Below are 18,914 nucleotides of genomic sequence, written 5' to 3' on the forward strand. Positions count from 1 at the left end.
TATGAAAATAGTTCCTGACAGCTGAAAGGGGCACCTCTAAGGAAAATTCTGCTCACATCTTCCAGTCCTGGATTTTTACACGCCCAGTTCAAATTAAATATGCAGATAGTTTCTGAACACCAATAGTCTCCATTGTGAATGTGGCTCTAATGAGACACTTGAGATTTAAGAAGGTTCACAATTTGGCCAAATATCCACAGGTGTCACATCAAGAGTATTTCTGACATCAGAATGACCTCACTGTATTTTTTGACAGAAGCTATAACTCAGTGCAATACTTACTGACATTGGCAATTAGATGAGGTTTGCCCATCCTCAAAAAGCCCCAGACAAATCACATTTGATTGAAACTTGTTTCCCCTTCCATCACTAGTGTAATTACATGGGAGGCAACATTTTATTTCAAACAGTTTAAGTTTGGCAGACCTGCAAGCACATGAAATTCTAGAGTTGAAATTATTGCACAACTTTATATGGCTTCTGTGTGCATTCTCCATAAGTGGCTAACACAAAAAAGCTAGAAAAAGCATTAAAAAGTGACAGGAAAAAAAATTGTCTCATAATTTTAGAGGAAATAAGTCAGAAGAGAGTGAAGAAATTAATGATTACCTTCTATGGAAATCTTTTAAGAGAATAAAATTCTCAGTTGGAACACTTTGATTTTAAATTTTATTTTCTATCTAAATTTTCCTATATTATTATAATATAATACTTCACTCTTAGAGACTTGTATGAAACATGTATGTCCTTCTTTGAGTACATTTCATGCTTAATAGATTAGACATAATTGTGTGAACACATTTAATCATTTAAACTCTTAAATGAACAATGATTCATTCTAAATAATAACATATATATAGCTAACTTCCAAAACTGTCAAGGAATAGGACAGGAAAAGAACAAAAATATATTCTACTAATTTTCAACACAACTTTCTTTTTCTATATATTTAAGGAGCAGCAAACAATTTATAAAAAAAATCAGCAAAGAAGATTGGCAGAGTGTATCACAACACTGAACAAGTTCTGACATCAGAACTTGTTTCCTGCTGAGGAACAGACACTTCTTGAGTGTTAAGATTTATACAAATGAATTTCTTTTGGCTTTATTAATTTAATCCAGGTTCTTACTGATGGTATGTTAAACTATTTGTTCCCCCAGAATTTCCAATCCAAAACATTTTAAGGGTTACTCAAATCTTACAAGAATCTATTGAGAGCAGAAACCAAAAGGGTTTTTTAATTTCTCATGCAATATTTCTGATAGCTTTTTTTACCCATAATCAATATTGAACAGCTGTGCACATCAGTAGTGAGAAATCTGTTAATTAATTATATGAATCCAATAACAATATTTCCTCTTGGCATTTAGCTCCAATGATTAGAATCAAGCAGCAAAAAATGGGAAGGGAGTAGGGAAAGGGGAGAAGATACTTTCCAGAAAGCAAGACATAATGTTTTGAGATTTGTACATATTCTGGAAGATTAAAATAAAATAGGAAAAGATAAACAAAGAAAACAAAGCTAAATGCTCCTGCAATCCTTCTTATTCAAAAGGCTCTTCAAGGAAATTTAATTATGTCCCTTTTTTGCCTGTTCAAGGGCTTAGGGCTTGACTACACTGCAAACTAAGACATTTTTACAATATCAGGAGTCATAGCTGTACTAGTTTAAGCTATGATAGCAGCTATGACAGTACAGATAGCACCAGGACTGAAGAGGAGATATTTGTTTCAGAAAAGTCTATATAGATGTGCCAAGAGCTATAAGAAAACATCCATGTATTTTTCTACTACTGAAGTTTGTGGCTTTTATTATTAATTAAGTAAATTAAAACCAGCACAGATATCATTCCCTTCTGTTCAGTGCCCAGATGTACAAAACAGGAGTACACAGCCCTGAGTATGACAACTCATTTCAGCTGCAGTGCTCCCATCTATCTCCCCTCCTTCTCAAAAGCTCACCAGATACCAGCCAGGACCAACAGCAGATTCAATGCTCTGGCAAGCTGCTTTCTAATGCCATTTTCCCTGGAAAACTATGGTCTCTACTCCAGCACACAACCAAATTGCAAGTGTAACTCTCACATGACCTTCATCAGTCCCAGCAGTCCCATAGGACTCAACAGACCAACAGGCTGAAGAAAGATGGTGTCCAAACTCAAGGGGCTATTCCCAGAATAATCTTTCACAGTGCCACTTCCTTTTCAGTGATTAAAATTCTGTTGAGAAAGAAAGTGGTCAGGAAAAGAGTCAAAATACTGTTCAAATAGCAACATGCCACCTCTGGCTACTCTTTTTTCCAGAAACTGTAAAAATGGAAAGATGTGTTGCCTTCACATAAATATAGGCACATGTTTGGGCAGTAGATCAAAGTCCAGTGTTTCCATATGTGACACATCCAATCAAGAGGGGGAAAAAAAAGTATCATCATGGTCTTCAGGAGCCTCCACTGGAGTTAAGGAGGCCTACTCTGGCAAGAGACTTGGCCTGCTGTGCTCTAAGTCTGCCCAGAGATTGTTGCTTTGAAGAGCTTGAAGGCTGTTCATGGAGCATAACATTTTGGAAGGAAATTTTGGAAGGAAATCAACACTTCATTCTCTATTTAGCTATTACTATATATAATGATATATTTTCACTTCAAAATATATATACTCATTATTTTCATTAAATAAAATTATATCCATCCAGAAATCTATTTGTACAATTTTAAATTTTCCTATTAACTTCAGATGTTAAAAAAGTCTATCTTCACTAAGCTATTACATAGTAAAGTCTACCTTTTCTACACATAGTAACTTGCTAAACAACAGAGGAAATATTTAGTACATGAATGAAACATATATACAGGCAGAAAAGGATATTAGAGAGGAAAACAGGATTGGAATCTGGAAGAAATCAGTAATCTGAACTAACTAAAATCTAAATACATACGAGTAAGAAAATGTCAGAAACAAATATCAAACAACACAAAAAATTAATTCTCAAGAATTAGATTTATGGTAGCTAAATAAAAATTAGGGGTGGAAAAAAGGAAAAGAAAACCCACCCAAATTTACTTCCCATGGAAATGCATATGTGATCCCTTAAAGTTTAAGTATACATATGGGATAAATTTATGGAAAAGGTTTTGAAACCAAAATAAACAAAGACGCAGGGTATGGATGAGACCCTTGTAGAAGAATGCCTGACTTTTAACTCTTCCCCAAAGAATTTTGGGGTGTTGATACTAATACTCAGATCTTAGAATGAGGTCATATGTTTCTATACAAGTAACTAGTCTTTCTGCAGATTTAAGTGGAATATCAGAGCACTGTCTGTGCAGAAGTTTACATTTGCTCTAAATTAGATGTGGCACCACTAAGAATCATGACACATTTGTAACCAGCAATAAATTTATAGCAGTCATAGAGTCTCTCTTTCCCCAGTTGCACTTGTAAATATTTCCTTTGGCAGTAGACTGTGAAAGAAGCCATACTCAGTATTCATGATGAAGTCATACCATACAGAAAAATATCATAGAAGAAAAAGTGAATAAATCATCATTCCTGTAAAAATAAATAAATAAATAAATAAATAGATTCACAATTATATACAAAGCAGGTTGCATCTAAACCAAGTAAATATTTATGTGAATCTTGCAGACAAAGATTGAAATTTAAACTTGTGAGAGCAAGCTTGTCACCATAATTTATGGTTTTCCCAGATAAAGATCTAATTTTTAGCGAAACAGGTCACTCATTGTTTGGATGGAAACCAGTTGTTACTCATTATTATGCTGGTTATGACTCAAAGAGGAAAATCCTTCTCCAGACAAAATTCAGTGATATGGGTGGAGCTCTCCTTTGCATTTTTGGTTTGTTTGAACTCAGTACTAAAAGTTAAACTTGGGGGTTATGAATCCACCTGAAATGAAATTGTTCATGTGTACTTCTTTTGAACCAATTTACTAAGATTACACAGGCTTTTATATAAAGCTCCAAAAGAGAAAACTATTTCAAAAATATCCAAAATTCAGAATAGAGATGAGACATCTGCAATAAAATTTCTGGAATGCTCAAAAGTAATTCCACAAGTCAGAGAATACTGTAATCCAATAAGAAGTATTCATTTGCTCTAAAATACAGGATGTCTCTAGCTTAACTCAATCCACTTACTGCATACAGAAGAAATACTTTACAGAGCTGGGAGTGAAGCTGAGTAAAATCCTAGCTTTAGGAAGTTATTTTGGAAGTTGAAGCCATTGTCCAGGTGAAACTGATAGCTATGTCCAAGCAATCTTACAGCACGTCCTCTTCAGAAATACAGCCCTTGCAATTCCTTCATGAACCTGAGTGCATATTAGTCAGTCATTCACATGATCTTTTATAGCAATAATATAATTTTAAACCCACCTGACGTGTATGAAAGTTGACATTTTAGTTAAAATTTTAATTGAACTTTGGTTCAGCACATGAAACATTCTCAAAGTGTAAGAACAGGCTTCCCTACGGGGCACAATGAACAAAAGGGCTCAAATTTGCCCACCTGGCCCTTGGAGCTCTCATGGGCTTTCTAAGGACCAGGTGAGCATGAAGGGTTTCTAAGTGCAGTTGTGGAAATCATGTCACCAGCACAAGCTGTCTTGCTCCACATGGCTGGTTCTGTTCAGTTATATAAGTTTTTAATGTCACTATAATGTACTTGATTTTGTGCATTAGGCCTAGACTTTTTTTTTCTTTTTTTTTTTAATCCAGTAAGGAAAAATTTTAATTGCAACAATCTAATACTTTTTCCTAATCACTTCAAGCAATAAATTCTGAAGTTTTTGACTAAACCTACATAAAGCTAACCTTTCTGTTCCTTAACAGATGCCTTGAATTACTGAATGCAGCATGTAAATTACTTGAATTATTCTATGAACATGTTTAAATACCACCAGTGGTACACAAGTAACAGAACACATTCCATGCCTGGAGCAAGCATCTCAAGAAGTTTCAGAGTGCAACTGCTCTATGTCTTTTCATGATGATGTGAAGCCTAGCCATTTGTCAGAGAAGTGAAAATGTACATCAAACCATTGCCAATCTGTGAAGATAGCTTAGAAGCAAATAACCTTCAGACTTTTAGGTTTTAATGTGGATAGATGAGAGTAAAGAGATGCCATAAATATGAATTTTCATACAGGTCAAAAGTAATCTCCAATTCAAGAAAATTCCTAAAAAGCAGTGGATTTGGGAGATTTTTAAGATTGAGCAACACAGTTGTGTGAGAAACAGTTGATTATTTTGATTAGATAAATTGGCATCCAAGACTGATCTTCACATGAAGAGAATATGATTGGAAGACACCATTGGTCTGTAGTATTTTTCTGTCCTCATTCTCCCTTTATTTCACATGGGAAATACATATATGTACATCCTTACTTATTTTGCATCACTATCTGTATATTTATATGTTTATTAACATATAGAAGTTTTTTGGCTTTGATTTTACTTAATTTCACTTAATTTTCCTCCTTCCCACTGTATCTGTATCTTGCCTTTTGCCATTCCTTATGACTTCTGCATTTCTGACCATTTTCTCCTCTCTTCTGGCTACTCATTTCATAGATTTGTTCAGTCTTTATCAGCCTTTTTTTCCACATGCAGATACATCTGGGTGTCTTCTATTTCAGCATATGGATCCAGTAAACTCACTGCACATTTCTCTTCTCTCTGTGTGAGATCAGAGACAGCCTCTGATGGCAGTAAAAAAAAAAAGGAAAACAAAATGCAAGAATGCTCCAGGCTACTAGGCATCATTTTTGATTGTCTTTCCTCAGAAGGTGTCTATTCATTTGGGTGTGATTAAAAAAGATAGGTTCTCCTGGGCAGTAATGACAGATCCTTGTTTAGGGTCTTGCATCCTCAGTGGCAGCTAACTGACCTATGTAGAGATCATTACACACAGGTCTACTGAGTGAGCAAGGATGAGTATTTCCAAATTTTACTGCATTTAAGTCACAGGTGTTTACAAGATTACATTACTCTATGGAAGTTAATTGCACCAGCATTGTCCAATGGACATCACTCTAAAGGGAGTAGAATGTCCAAGCAGAGCAACATTTTCACAACACTGTTTGTTTAATCTAACAGTGAGCTACAACTGGTGATCAAAAGGCAAAGATATTTTTGCTCCTCCTCATGTATACCTCACAGTCAGTTTTGTGGTACTGAACTAACTAAAAAAACTTTTTATTGCTTTTTTTTGGAGCATCAGCTTCCAGATGCACCAGGGATCTGATTGATCATACTCCCAACTGCTCAGCCTGGTAATGGATTGTGCCACTACAGACAGGAAGGTTCAGGAACAGGCAAGATGACGAGTGACAGTGGTCACATCCTGATGGTTGCTGATAATGAAATCATTGAGGAAGGCATTTCTAAGTTATGCAAGTAATGGCTAAAATATTTTCCACTGAAGTATTCATTAAGTACCCCAAATTCCACCAACATAAAACTCTAGCAAGTAAAATATCTAACACTGAAGATGTTATACATTACATGCATTATACCTATTATACAGAACTGGGAAGTGTAGGGTATTTCATCAAACAATTAATGATATTTCATCAAAAATAGCATATTTGTCTAAATGAACACAGTGCAACCAGTCTCAATATATTAATTTGTAAAGTCAATTATTAATTTTGTCTTGCTTTAGAATATTAACAAAACCTAGTTGAAATAAAAGTTTGGTTTATGTTTTCTTTTACTTTATTAGACTCGGGAAAGTCAACTTCTACACTTCTCTCTCTAACTTTCTTCATGTTCACTTCTCAAGCTATATACTCCAGGCACAGAACCAGATTCAAAAGAGAAGAGACCTGGCATTTTCATCCACTTTTTATAACAAAGCAACTAAAAAGGGATGGGAAAGAAAAGTAATTTATTATTTGGGCAGCTTGGTCCTGGTCTCCTTTGTTATTTTTCACATTTACTTAGCACAAAAACCTGACAAAATATGAAAGTAACAGTTGTTTTTAAAGATAAACTCCTTTACCATTTGGTCAAGACCTTAGATCCCCAACAGCAAACATGCAATATTTTTATTAAAGGCAGAACATGCAATCAAGGGACATTCAAGTTTTACAAACTGAGTATGGTTATAACCATTTGAAAACTGGATCTAAAAGAAGTCATGAACATCACTACATCCTCCATCCAAGCATTGAACAAAACAGGAAATTAAAATACAGCATTCTTGATATTTTCCAGGTATAGGAACAAGTGCAAGAAAAAAGATTTCTAACAGACATTATAAACTATTCCCATTAAATATTTTAGGTCAAAAAAAAAGAGAAAAGGGGGAAAACAGAATCATCTATCATTTTTTAGCAAGGCAGTTACTCAGTGAATATAAACATTACAGAGATTATTATCTCTCAAAGGCTTTTTTTTCTTTTCTTTTTACCCAGGCGAGTAAGGCTAAAACTTTAATTTTTTTTATTGTAAAGAATAACTTTCTGTAATCAAAGGAAAGAATAACACGGAAGCTCTTCTTATAAATATTTTCTATTTGTTTTATTAATTTGTAAAATTTCATTCTCTTGTGAAAAAGTACATGCATTTCAATTAAAATAATATCCAGCTTAGGAAAGGTACTTCAGCTGAAACCATGTTGAAACCAGGAAACTGTAGCTTCCTTGTTAAAAGGAATAAAAAAAGGAATCTTTATTATTTGTGTTCAGGACACAGTGACTGCACAAAAGCCAAGAGTCTACTAACATTGCTCAACATTGAAGTTCCCAAGAGTTAATAAAACTCTTGCACAGGTTTGGTTCTCAAAATACAACAAATACTAAAGGTCATCTTCTCAGGTAACAGCATGATTATAAATGACAAATGACATGAATGAAGCAGAAAGTTCTTCCTCACTTGGAAAAATTCCCTGTCATATTTACGTTTTGTGCTACCAAACTTTGCGTTACCAACCGAGTTGCAGTCTGAATGCTCCTTTTAAGAGCAGAGAGCACTAAAGCTTTGCTATTTATGCACTACAAGAGAGCAACAAGAATAGAAACATAAGGTCTCTTAGGTTGGAACAAACCTTTAAGACTATCAAGTCCAACCATTAACCCAGCACTGCCAAGGCCACTGCCAAACCATGTCCCTAAATGCCACATCTGCATGGCTTTCAAATACCTCCAGGATCTGTCTGGTAGGCATTTGACTCTCCACAGGTCTTATCCATTTATAGTTGCACTCAATTCTAATGTCTTCAACAAATGTTTGACTGCAACACATTTCTTAACCCCGGCTTTGAAAGTTTTAGTACAACTCCAATATTATAATTTTTCCTACTGATTTTAATAAACTTTCAGATGGCTTCTGTCTTCATAACCATATTGTTTTCTACAATACTTTAAACATTATCAGCCAACTACCACAAATTAAAGGATGTAATATCAGATCAAGCATTCTAAATTAGTCAGTGCCAAAACCAGTTTGTAGTACAGAACCTTAGTCAGTTTTACCATTTGTCAAATCATTTTGTAGTTCTTAGTAAGGTCACCTACTCCATGTGGAAAAAGATGTATGTTAACAGAAATTCTTGCCAACTGTAAATATACTTCAAAGGAGGGCAGTGGGAAGATGGCTCTATTAAGTTATAAAATTAGAACATAATCATATTTTAAAGGTTTTTAAACATTTTCATTTTTAATAAGCAGTGACATTCTCTATCTATGACCTTAAGTATCAGCAGGAGAAGCTGGGGGTTGGGAAAGGGACAAGTGGGTTAAAACAGAAGTTCAGCATTAACTTTGCATAACCCAGGGACAATGGCTGAAGCCCATGTTAATCACCTTTTTTTCCTTATTATTGCTCTCAGAGCAATGAACTTTCCATAGCACCATAGATCAGTGAATGTGTGTAATCCTCCCACTCCCAAAACACCACAGGAGTTCTGTCTTGGCATTTAATGAAGGCTTTCTTCCTTTAATTTCAAAACTAACTGCACTTTTATTGGGGGCATAGCTGAAAATTTTCACTCTTGCAAGCCATAACATAGTACAAAACACTGATGAATGGAAAACAAACAAACAAACAAACAAACAAAACCCACAAAAAACCTAAAAGGAGAGCAGCTGCCTAAAGTTAGTAATCTGCACATATTTTTTCTAACAGTTAATTAGACCAATAAATTTTGTGTAAAAATGTGTTTAAAATTATAGATCAAAAAAATAGATCAGCCTCTTCTAACCTTTAGAGTTGTCATATTCCATCAAACAATACATTACACCATTCAATTTGTAATATAATAATTGGTCTGAATATCTATCCATGCATCAAGACATAAGAGAAAAAAGAATCCCCTTTCACTTAATGAATGCATCACTAGGTGCTACATATCATAACTTATCCCTTCACTCATCAACATACCTGCCACTTATTTGAAAGAATTGGGCAGAGAAGAAGTAAAAATTTTCTTAAGGAATTTATTTTAACAGTTTGAATACAGCCACATGCATGGAAAAAGTTAGGAAAAAGAATACCCTTCCAATAACTGCTGGATAAAGGGGATGCAGGAGCACAGTAAGGTCAGCAGCAAGGAGCACCTACACCTGCAGCAGGCAGACCCAGGGTTCAGTGCAACCCTCCCACAACCCCTTTGGCCAGTGTGGCTGCAGGTCTGGGGTTCACAGTCTCTCTTACATGCAATGGCTTCTTTATAAACCACAAACAGTCAGTTTTGCCCTGCCTGAAAAACAGGATTTCTGGCATCTGCTGGGCAATGCTGTCTGAAAGAGCCCCTTCTGCAGGCCAGATCACCAGTGCCATTCACCAGTTCTGTAAAGTCTGGGTGTTTCTTAACCCCTGTATGCCCCAACCCTTCGTTTCATTTCAGCCCAACCACCTTCCAGAGGGGATTTGTCTGTGCTAGAGTCAAAACCAAACTGCGGTTTTCAACCTTTTGCTCAAACTAACAGAGAAAAGGATTTATATTAAAAAATTACTTTTACTTAGGGTTTTTTAAAAATAACAATTTGGGGTGAGAGTTCAGAAATACGATAAAGGCATTCTATAGCTAAATGGATGTTAATATAGTTATTTATTAGATTTCTGAAACCAGTGCCAGGTAGGCTGATGAAAAATAAGTCTGAGAAGTAGTGGTGAACATCAGCTTTTGACTCCATTGTGTGATAAAGGTTTATATGGGCAAATGGGCAAAGTACTGGAAATCCCTAAATAGGAGATCTGAAAAGGAGGTCAGAGAGACTGGGTGAAAGGTAAAGAAGTTTGCCAGGTTAACTTACAGTGAGGACATTCTTGCACTGGAACATAGGCAGAGAGCTGTAGAATCCTACATGGACAATATTTACTTTAGCCAGTGCAGGTGACATGGTGCTGGGCAGTGTTACACCTCTACTGTCTGCTCTTTCTGAAGATGTCACCTAGGCAACTTCAGCACAGGAACCTCATAACTAAGTGCCATAGTAAATAATGTCAGGTTAGTTTATATAATACACAGAGCAATGGATGCCTGCTAAGCAGTCAGATAGAAAAATCTGCTGACTGACATAGCTCTCTCTTTATGTTCAAACACCCCCTGCACACATAAAAGTTTTCACAAATTGTTACAGGACTGACTCTGGAAGGATTTTCACATTAGAAAATTGTGGAATGTCCAAACAAACAAACAAACAAGCAAACAAACAAATCTTGAGCCTTTTTCACACAGCTCTGACACAGAATAAAAAAGCCAACAATCTGATATTTTCTGAAAGTCAGAAATCAGTCATGTTTCATGGAGATTCTGCATCCAGGTGCATGCTATTGCCTACACAATGAGAACATTAACACACAGAACTGAGCTCAAGGCATATTGGCATTTTAGGCACTTTGCCAATGACCAGGAAGTGAAGAAAACAGAATGAAAAAATCAAAGTAATAACATTTTACTAGCATTCTACCAAAAAAAAATCCTGAAAGCAGTGAATCCACAATGATATAGGCTCTCAGAAATTGAGAAGGAAAGTACGAAGCCAATAATGTACAAATGGGAAATAATGACTTAGCTGAGTAAATTATTGAAATCCTTTTAGTAAGTCAGATGAACAATCAATGGCACACTACAGAAAGTCTCTCTAGTAATACATATGACTGCTTAAAGACCAGTCAAAAAGAGCAAAGCAAAAGCAGGTCAAAGCTATTACGAGAATTATCTCTCTGCTGTCACATACCACAAGATCATCTACACTCAGGATCTTTTAAGAGGCACAGAATCCTAAGGATATTGTGAGGAGAGAATTGTTTGCATGTTACAGTGGTATTGAAGTACTGATTATGCCTACTAAAATCTACAAAAGGTAGTGTAAAGCTATAAATCTAATACATTTTGTGAATGTATTTCCTGAAAATATAACACAAGTGAGGGAAAAATAATTAATTTTGTAGAAGCTATTCTCTAAAACTTCTTGAAATCTAAGATTCCTTCTGTTTGGTTCCTTGAGGGGACAACCACTGCCCACTGCTTCACCATACTTCTATGGAGTGGGATGACAAACATGGTCACTTTGCTGTGCTGAAGTCTACACAGCCTGGCTTACGAGCAGCCCTCAAGCTGCAGAACATTATTCCCTTTTGATGAACACCCTCACCTATATATAACTTTTAATAAATTTTTTCTCTTTTCATGATAATTATAAATGGCTGTAAAGGTGTGTAGGTGTTCTTTGAAATATTCTGTCACTGCACAATTCTTTTTGACTTATTACTACACTTACTACCATTTTTTACACATTGAATGAATCCTGATAGAAAACGAGGTGTATTAAAAGGTACATACAACCAGCAATAACTGGAAGCAGCACTTGCTTGAGCTTTAGATTGCTATCTTCAAGCACAGAGAACATGTTTCTAAATAGGGGTAAAGCTCAACATATTGGTACTGTGAAGAAATCCTTGCTGCTTATTTCTCTCTTAAAATGTTTGTTTTTACACTATTACACCTACTTTGAGGCACTTTCTTCTGTATTAAATACAAAAAGAGTCAGAGCAGACAAGATTATTCAGGAAGATATCAGGCATAGGATAGATTTCAACTTTGCCTTTGAATTAGGGACCACCTCCATCTTTTCTCATACAGAATTTTACACTGAGACAGATAACTCATATCTCAATGCACTTTCATGGGCTAGTTGGTAGCTGATATCTCAATACCCCTTGTATCTCAATACCTATTTATACCTAAAGACTTACGTGAATTCTACACCCACTAATTAGTCTGGAAAGGATAAAGAGCAAATGGTGAGATTGAAGACCTATTAGTAGTTACTCATGTAATAATCATTAAAAAAACCATTAGCACTCCAAAAAAATCATAAAATATTAGACCTTAGCTTCAAAAATCAAACTTATTGGAATGAGAAGACATCTGAATTTAGACAGATATAACTATAGGTAGTGAAATCATTAGCATTCCCAGCTATCTCCCTTTACTTGTCCCAAACAATTCTCAATGTGCCACTTTCACTCATCTATTTTCTTCAGTTACAAGTTGATTACTATCCTACCAGTAAAATCTGCTTATGTCTTGAATTAATAAACACTCATCCTTTCTGAAGGCAAAGTCTTGATCTGTCCAGCTGATGCCTCCTTCTTCAATATGCTACTTTTCATTTACATCTGGTCTTCCTGCTAAATCTGTTGATGCCTGTTCACTCAACAGAGAGGAAAAACTGTGGTCTGATAATCATTTGCAATATATGAGTGGTAATGCATTTCATAGGGTAAGATAGGATTGGCAGCTCCCTGGCAAAGTAGCATTTCTATTAGAGCTTGCCATCACTTAAAAGAAGAAGAAAATTTCAATAGAAAATGTTGTACCTTGAAACTTCTTTTAAATGAATCACACATTATCACAGTTTGAGAATTTATGTTAAATATATTTATATTAAGAAGAAAATTTGTATTGACAGAAGCTTAGTTCCAGTGATCTTGTGAAACTTTAAGGTCCTGAAAATACTCTTCACTGTTATAAATATTGGCTACAAAAGCTTTCAGGTTTTCTTTCAATGGATTTTTTGCTTGGTTTTTGCCATTCTGCTGTGTCTAAATTATGATTATTTTAGCAGCTTCTCACCTGTGAAACTTAAAGATGTTTGTTCGGTGGTGTACCCCAAGTACTCATTTTTCTGACATTGGAAAACTCCTACTTCTGTCATTCCCCAGTATGACATCAGTTTATGTTGCTCTTGGGCCTGTTCTGTCATGCCTGGGGGTATGCAGAACTAGCAGCAATAAGATTATTTAAGCAATGATAATTTAAATCTTTTTTTGTAACAGTAAATTATTTTTTTATGCTTATTGCTTTATCTTTTCTCAATGTAACCTTTCTCCTTAAAAATCAAAAATAGCTCATCCATAACCACAGAAGACAAGCTGAACTTTCCCACTGAGAGAGATTTTTCAGTTCAGCCTGCAAAGAACATACCATATATTCCAAGAATGCATTCCCTTGCCTCTGCTATTTTAAGTGCACCTTAGGAAGCTATAATAATTACTGTGCTCATCAGCTGTAGTAATTGTAGGGAAGAATGTTCATATCAAACAGAGTTTGCACTGCTATGGCAACACAGCCAGTAATAACAGTGTGGACCATTTTAGAATGGGGATCCCCAGTCAGAGATCTGAAGCACTTGCAGGTGCAAAAGATTTTCACATGTGCCAGAAGTCCTCCTCTAACATCAAAACCACAACAATCTGGAGGGAAAGAAACAAATGCAAACCAAAATCAATGAAACACCAAACCATGCAGTCTGTAAAGGCCTATACTAATACTGCCTTGCTTTGCTGTTTGAACATCACTTCTGAAATCAGAATAATTGACAATTAAAATAGCCTGTAACTGACAGAAATACCTCTTTCCACCTTTCTGGCAGTGTACTGCAGCCTAAAAAAATGTGTAAATTTATAATGCAATGCAGATGCTAAATTTAATCACATTCACACCCTCTTTAAGGATCCTTCATGTTACAAGAGCTACAAAAGAAACTTAGACTTATTTGCTTGTAGAAGTTATTCCAAAATAAAACAGAGGGCCACTTTTAATGTGCAGTAGCTACTCTGAAGTAGATCCCTGTGTGGGAACTCTTATTCTGCAGAAAATTTCCTTTGTTCTTCTTTCAAACTTACCTTAATCCACTTGAGATTACCAGAAAAAAGTCTATCTTTGCAAGCTATTCTAATCAATTTCCCAACACAGCTTTTTACTGTAAGTGCAATCAAACCTAGTGACTCAAAGTACTGGTTTTAATGGCCTATTCTAGAGCTAGGACTTCCAGGAATAATGAAAATTTGCATAATGAGAAATAGCATAGAAAAAGCAAAAGTCAGTTTTCAGAAACAGGCAGCCAGTTTTTGCTCATTTGGGAATGAAGTCCACAGCATGACTTCATTTTGAAAGAGTTATCCCTTGATGCAAATTTTCTATCACGGATATTTTTACGGAGTATAAAAAGTGTGGTTATGTATTGGAATCCTTCCACAGCAGCCCATTAACTAGCCAGCCTTGCCTGCACCTGGACTTTTACTTCCCCACATGTCCTACAGCTACTGTTTCCTCAGTCATGACAATCACAGGCACACTCTGCAACACAACTGTGTGATTTAATATCCATGTATTCTGGTTAGTCTGTTTTTTACTTTAGTGGATTACTTTAATGGTCTGGTTTTGATCACAGCCTAAAACCAGGCTGAATTATAAAACTAGGTAACTGGTAACCTTGGCCAAGATGGATGACTTAAGACCATGGGAACTAACTACTGTTGACAGGATCCTCCCCAAGAAAAACTTTACTGTGTAGTGAGGAGCCAATTACAAAGTATAAGCAGAAAAATGGATCCAGCAGATTGAGACTAGAAGGTTTTGCCTTTTATGTTTGCACCTAAACACCATTCTGTCACCCCAGCCTAAACAAGGGAAGTGATCACAGCGCCCTTAGGAAATGGGCACAAACCCAAAGTATTGCAAAGACAGCCTGCTCTCTCTTTTTTTAATTTCAAGTTTTAGTTCATCCGAATTTCATGAACATGAAGTTAGAGCCAAAAGCACTCAGGGCATTTTGGATATGAGCTGCACTGCTGACTGTTCACACCAGCAGAGCTCTGGGAAAGCCCCAGCCCCAGCAGAGCTTCTGAACAATATTTCAGAGCTGTAGGCTTCACTCAGAAGCCTGTAACAGCACAATGCTTTCTTGCTATATTGCAACTTACAAACAAGTGGGATTTTTACTCACTGTAGCCCTCTCTTGCTATACACGCCACGGACCACAGGAAATTAGCCATGTTTCCATGTTGCTCACATCCTGACAATACTATGGATAAGGACAGAATTACGGATAAGGACAAGAGGAATAACCCCACACCAACTTCACAATTTGTGAATTCATGTCACATTTGGTTCTAGTTCTTGATAAATTACCTCAGAATGAGAACTGGATGTTAAAGCTTGATTTCACTGAATATTTGGCTTCTAAGACTACTGGGCCAGTTTGTCAGCTTTGTACCTCTATATTCTGATGATTCAAAGAAATGTGGCTTTCTATCCAGTGCAGATTTCCTAGTACAAAGAAGTTCCAAGTGGGAGAGCAGAACTGGCCGTAGCTATACCAGACAAACATACACACATATATACATGCCTGAGCATTCCAGCATATTGACTGTTCTGGGGAAGGTGTAGACCTGTTGCAAATCTTTGGTCCTTGGGAGATTAGTGTAATAAAAAGTCCAAAGCAGTCACTAAAATGCTTAGATCTGCAGTGCAGCTGATCCAGAAATGGTCTTGATCACCATAAGGAATGAAAAATCTGCAAACAGACTTCTTTTCATCACCAACCAGGAGAAGATAGAGATCACATCATCAGGTCCACCTCGTTCAAAATAATTGAAAGTTCTTCAAAAGCCTTCAGGATTTTAATTAAAGAGAAAAAGGAATCTTATTATAGTATGCTAGATTACTTTAGCCATGGAAAGATAATTGCTATTCTGGTATTGACTGAGTTCCTAGAATAAATTCTTAAGTTTGGCTTTTGCTTCACATTATTCTTTAAACTGAAGAAAGAGATACAGATGATTGGATTGAGTCTCAGCCTAAGCAGGAAAAAGAACTTTTAGAAAAAAGAGGGTCTCACAGAGGCTATAATATGTCACTGTTACCTTGTCAGGCAGAAAAGAAAAAGATCTACCTATATTCGTATTTACACTCTCAAATTAAGAATAACATAAACTGAACCATAAGCACATTACAGGCCTTGAAAAGTCAAATTGAACACTAAGTATTTATTTTTTTAAATTACTGATTGTTTAGCCTTACTTATTGCTCATAAAAAATAATTTATAGTTGTTCTCCCATTAATATAAAACTACATAATTTTTATTAATATAAAATTTAGACACATTCTTCAAGCAATCAAGACAGTTATTTTGTCTTTATCCCTTCCTTTTTTTCTTTTTTAAACCCCAAAAAAGATTTTCAAGATTTTATTGACTTAAAACTACTAACTTTCTAACTAACAGGTCAATGCGATTCAATGTAGAAAAAGCTTTGCCTCTCATCTAAGTCTGTTCTATTCAGGCTGCATGGTTTAACACTTTACTTCTAAATTCCTCACAGCATGGATAGCCAGCCATGTGTCCCTGCATACCCTTTTATATCATTACTAATGTGGTTCTGTGGACTGTGGATGCTGTTCTTGAAGTTAAGACCTGTACATTTCAGGTCACTAATCTGAGTTTTTTCTAGGTTTTCCATTACTTGCTCCAAAGTCACATTACCAGATAGAACTATTCAGTTTCCACTATCAGGAGTGGAAGAATTTTTTTTTTTTTTTTAACTTCATCTTCCTTCCTTGATTCATCAAATCTAATTTTTCTACAAGTATGACTTTAGGAAGGAATTTGCTTTTTCTGCTTACATGTTTCTGAGAAAAAATTTGTCTACATGTTCAAAAATTGAGCAAGTAAAAATCATTCCACCAGAGAATTCAAAATTCAAATTATAATACTTTACTTTTTATTTGTTTTTCTCCATGCAGCTTTAAGCAAGTAATCTTAGTTTTTATTTTTAGAGAAAAAAATTCCTCAGTAGCGTTCAGTGTTCAAGATTTTCTTGTCCTTCTTCTGCTCACACTTTGCCTGAGCAGAATAAAATAACCCATACATAGGTTTCATAGCTGTGTTGCTCTCTAATGATTCATTAAATTCTTTGCTTAACTGAGTCTTTTTTTTTCCTAAAAATGTGTGAGAATGAAGAATTTGCAACCACAAAAATGTCATTCAAATAGGCAGATAAGCATAAGAAGACAACAAAGCATGAGAACATAACATCAGATATTTAATTACAAAAAACCAAAGATGAAGTCAAAATTATTTTAAGAAAAATTTTTAGGGATCAGAAATAAATACAGTTAGTGTTACTGAAGACATCATTAGGTGTAAGCATGTTATTTAAATGTTATTCTGTAGTGTCTGTGCAGGTATTTAACTGTGATTAGCAATTTCCAGGAAATGTCTCCTCGGCCTCCCTGAGCTGGTGGCTGTCTCTCTCCTGAGTGGCCTCATTAGCCACATGGGAGAGAGGCCAGGCCCAAAGTGCCCTCTTTGTCCCAGAATGTGTCACCTCTCACGTTCTGCAGGCTCGGTTCTTGGTTGTTGGGAACAGTTGCACCTGCGAGCCAAGGCGGGGACCCTGAATGACTGCAGCAGCAAAACCACGAGCACATGCTGCTTCAAAGGGGACTGGACACCCACGAGTCCTTTCCCTGGAGCCAACAGGAGGCCAACATCTAAAATGACCATCACAGGCACCATTACATCTTCTAGGGTGTGACCAGCACAGCTCTGGCAGGGCTGACAAACACATTCTGGAACAAAAAAGAGGCATGGAAACATACGGAGTGATGATGAAATCCTAACTGTGTGGAAGTCAGCTGTCAGAATTCAAGTGATTCAGAGGTGGAATATTGCCCCTTATTATTAATCAGTGTATTTTTAATGTGAATACATAGGCGTGTATATGTGTACATACACACATGCATATTCATTATGTACCTGAAGCCATAGTTTGCATTCACTGAGAATGTTTTATAATTAAAGTGTTTGCATAATTAAAGTTCTTTCTTGCAGAAATATTTTCTATCATTGTGCAGTAAATGACAAAATAGGAAAAAAAAAGGCAAAAATGGCTTATCTTTGAATGATATAAACGTTATTTGATGCTTTGTAGAATCCATTTATGGCAGTTTTTAAAGCTTGCTCTATTTAAAATGTGCAAATATAAAAAATTTAATCTAACCATGTTCCTACTTTAGGCACTATATGTTAGTATCTTTTACTCTTTATTTTAATGCCAATGCTTAATTAGGAAAGCCATTAAAAATCCCTGATATTTATCGGATGAAAAAAAAAATCCAGTGCAAATACCTTTTTTCATTATTATAGTATTTACAGACATAATATAGATAAAAAAGTCAAACATAAAAATTAGTAAGACTATAAAATGAACCAAGCCTATTTTATACAAGTAAAAATAGAAGATTATTTACAAAATTGTCAAACATAATTGATGAGGACAGCATCTGCATTAAAGCCTAATTTAATTTTACTTTTGTAGTATTAATTTAAGATTTTACCCCCTAATAATGTCATTGGTCTGGGCACAGCTCTGTAGAGTGCTTTGTGACATGCATGTGACATGCTTTGATTATAATCCCAGACCTAACTGGGTGGCCTTGGGCAACTGATTCCTGAACTTGGATTTTTTCACCGTCAGTAGTGTGTACGGGAAGAAAAGTCTTTGTTGTTTAGAGGTTTCTTGACTGGTAAAATGGAAATGTTCATCCTTATCTGATATGTAAAGATGCCACAGGGATTTGGCAGCTAATATGTGCAAA

Source organism: Haemorhous mexicanus, chromosome 5 (genome assembly GCF_027477595.1).
Source record: "Haemorhous mexicanus isolate bHaeMex1 chromosome 5, bHaeMex1.pri, whole genome shotgun sequence".
NCBI lineage: Eukaryota > Metazoa > Chordata > Aves > Passeriformes > Fringillidae > Haemorhous > Haemorhous mexicanus.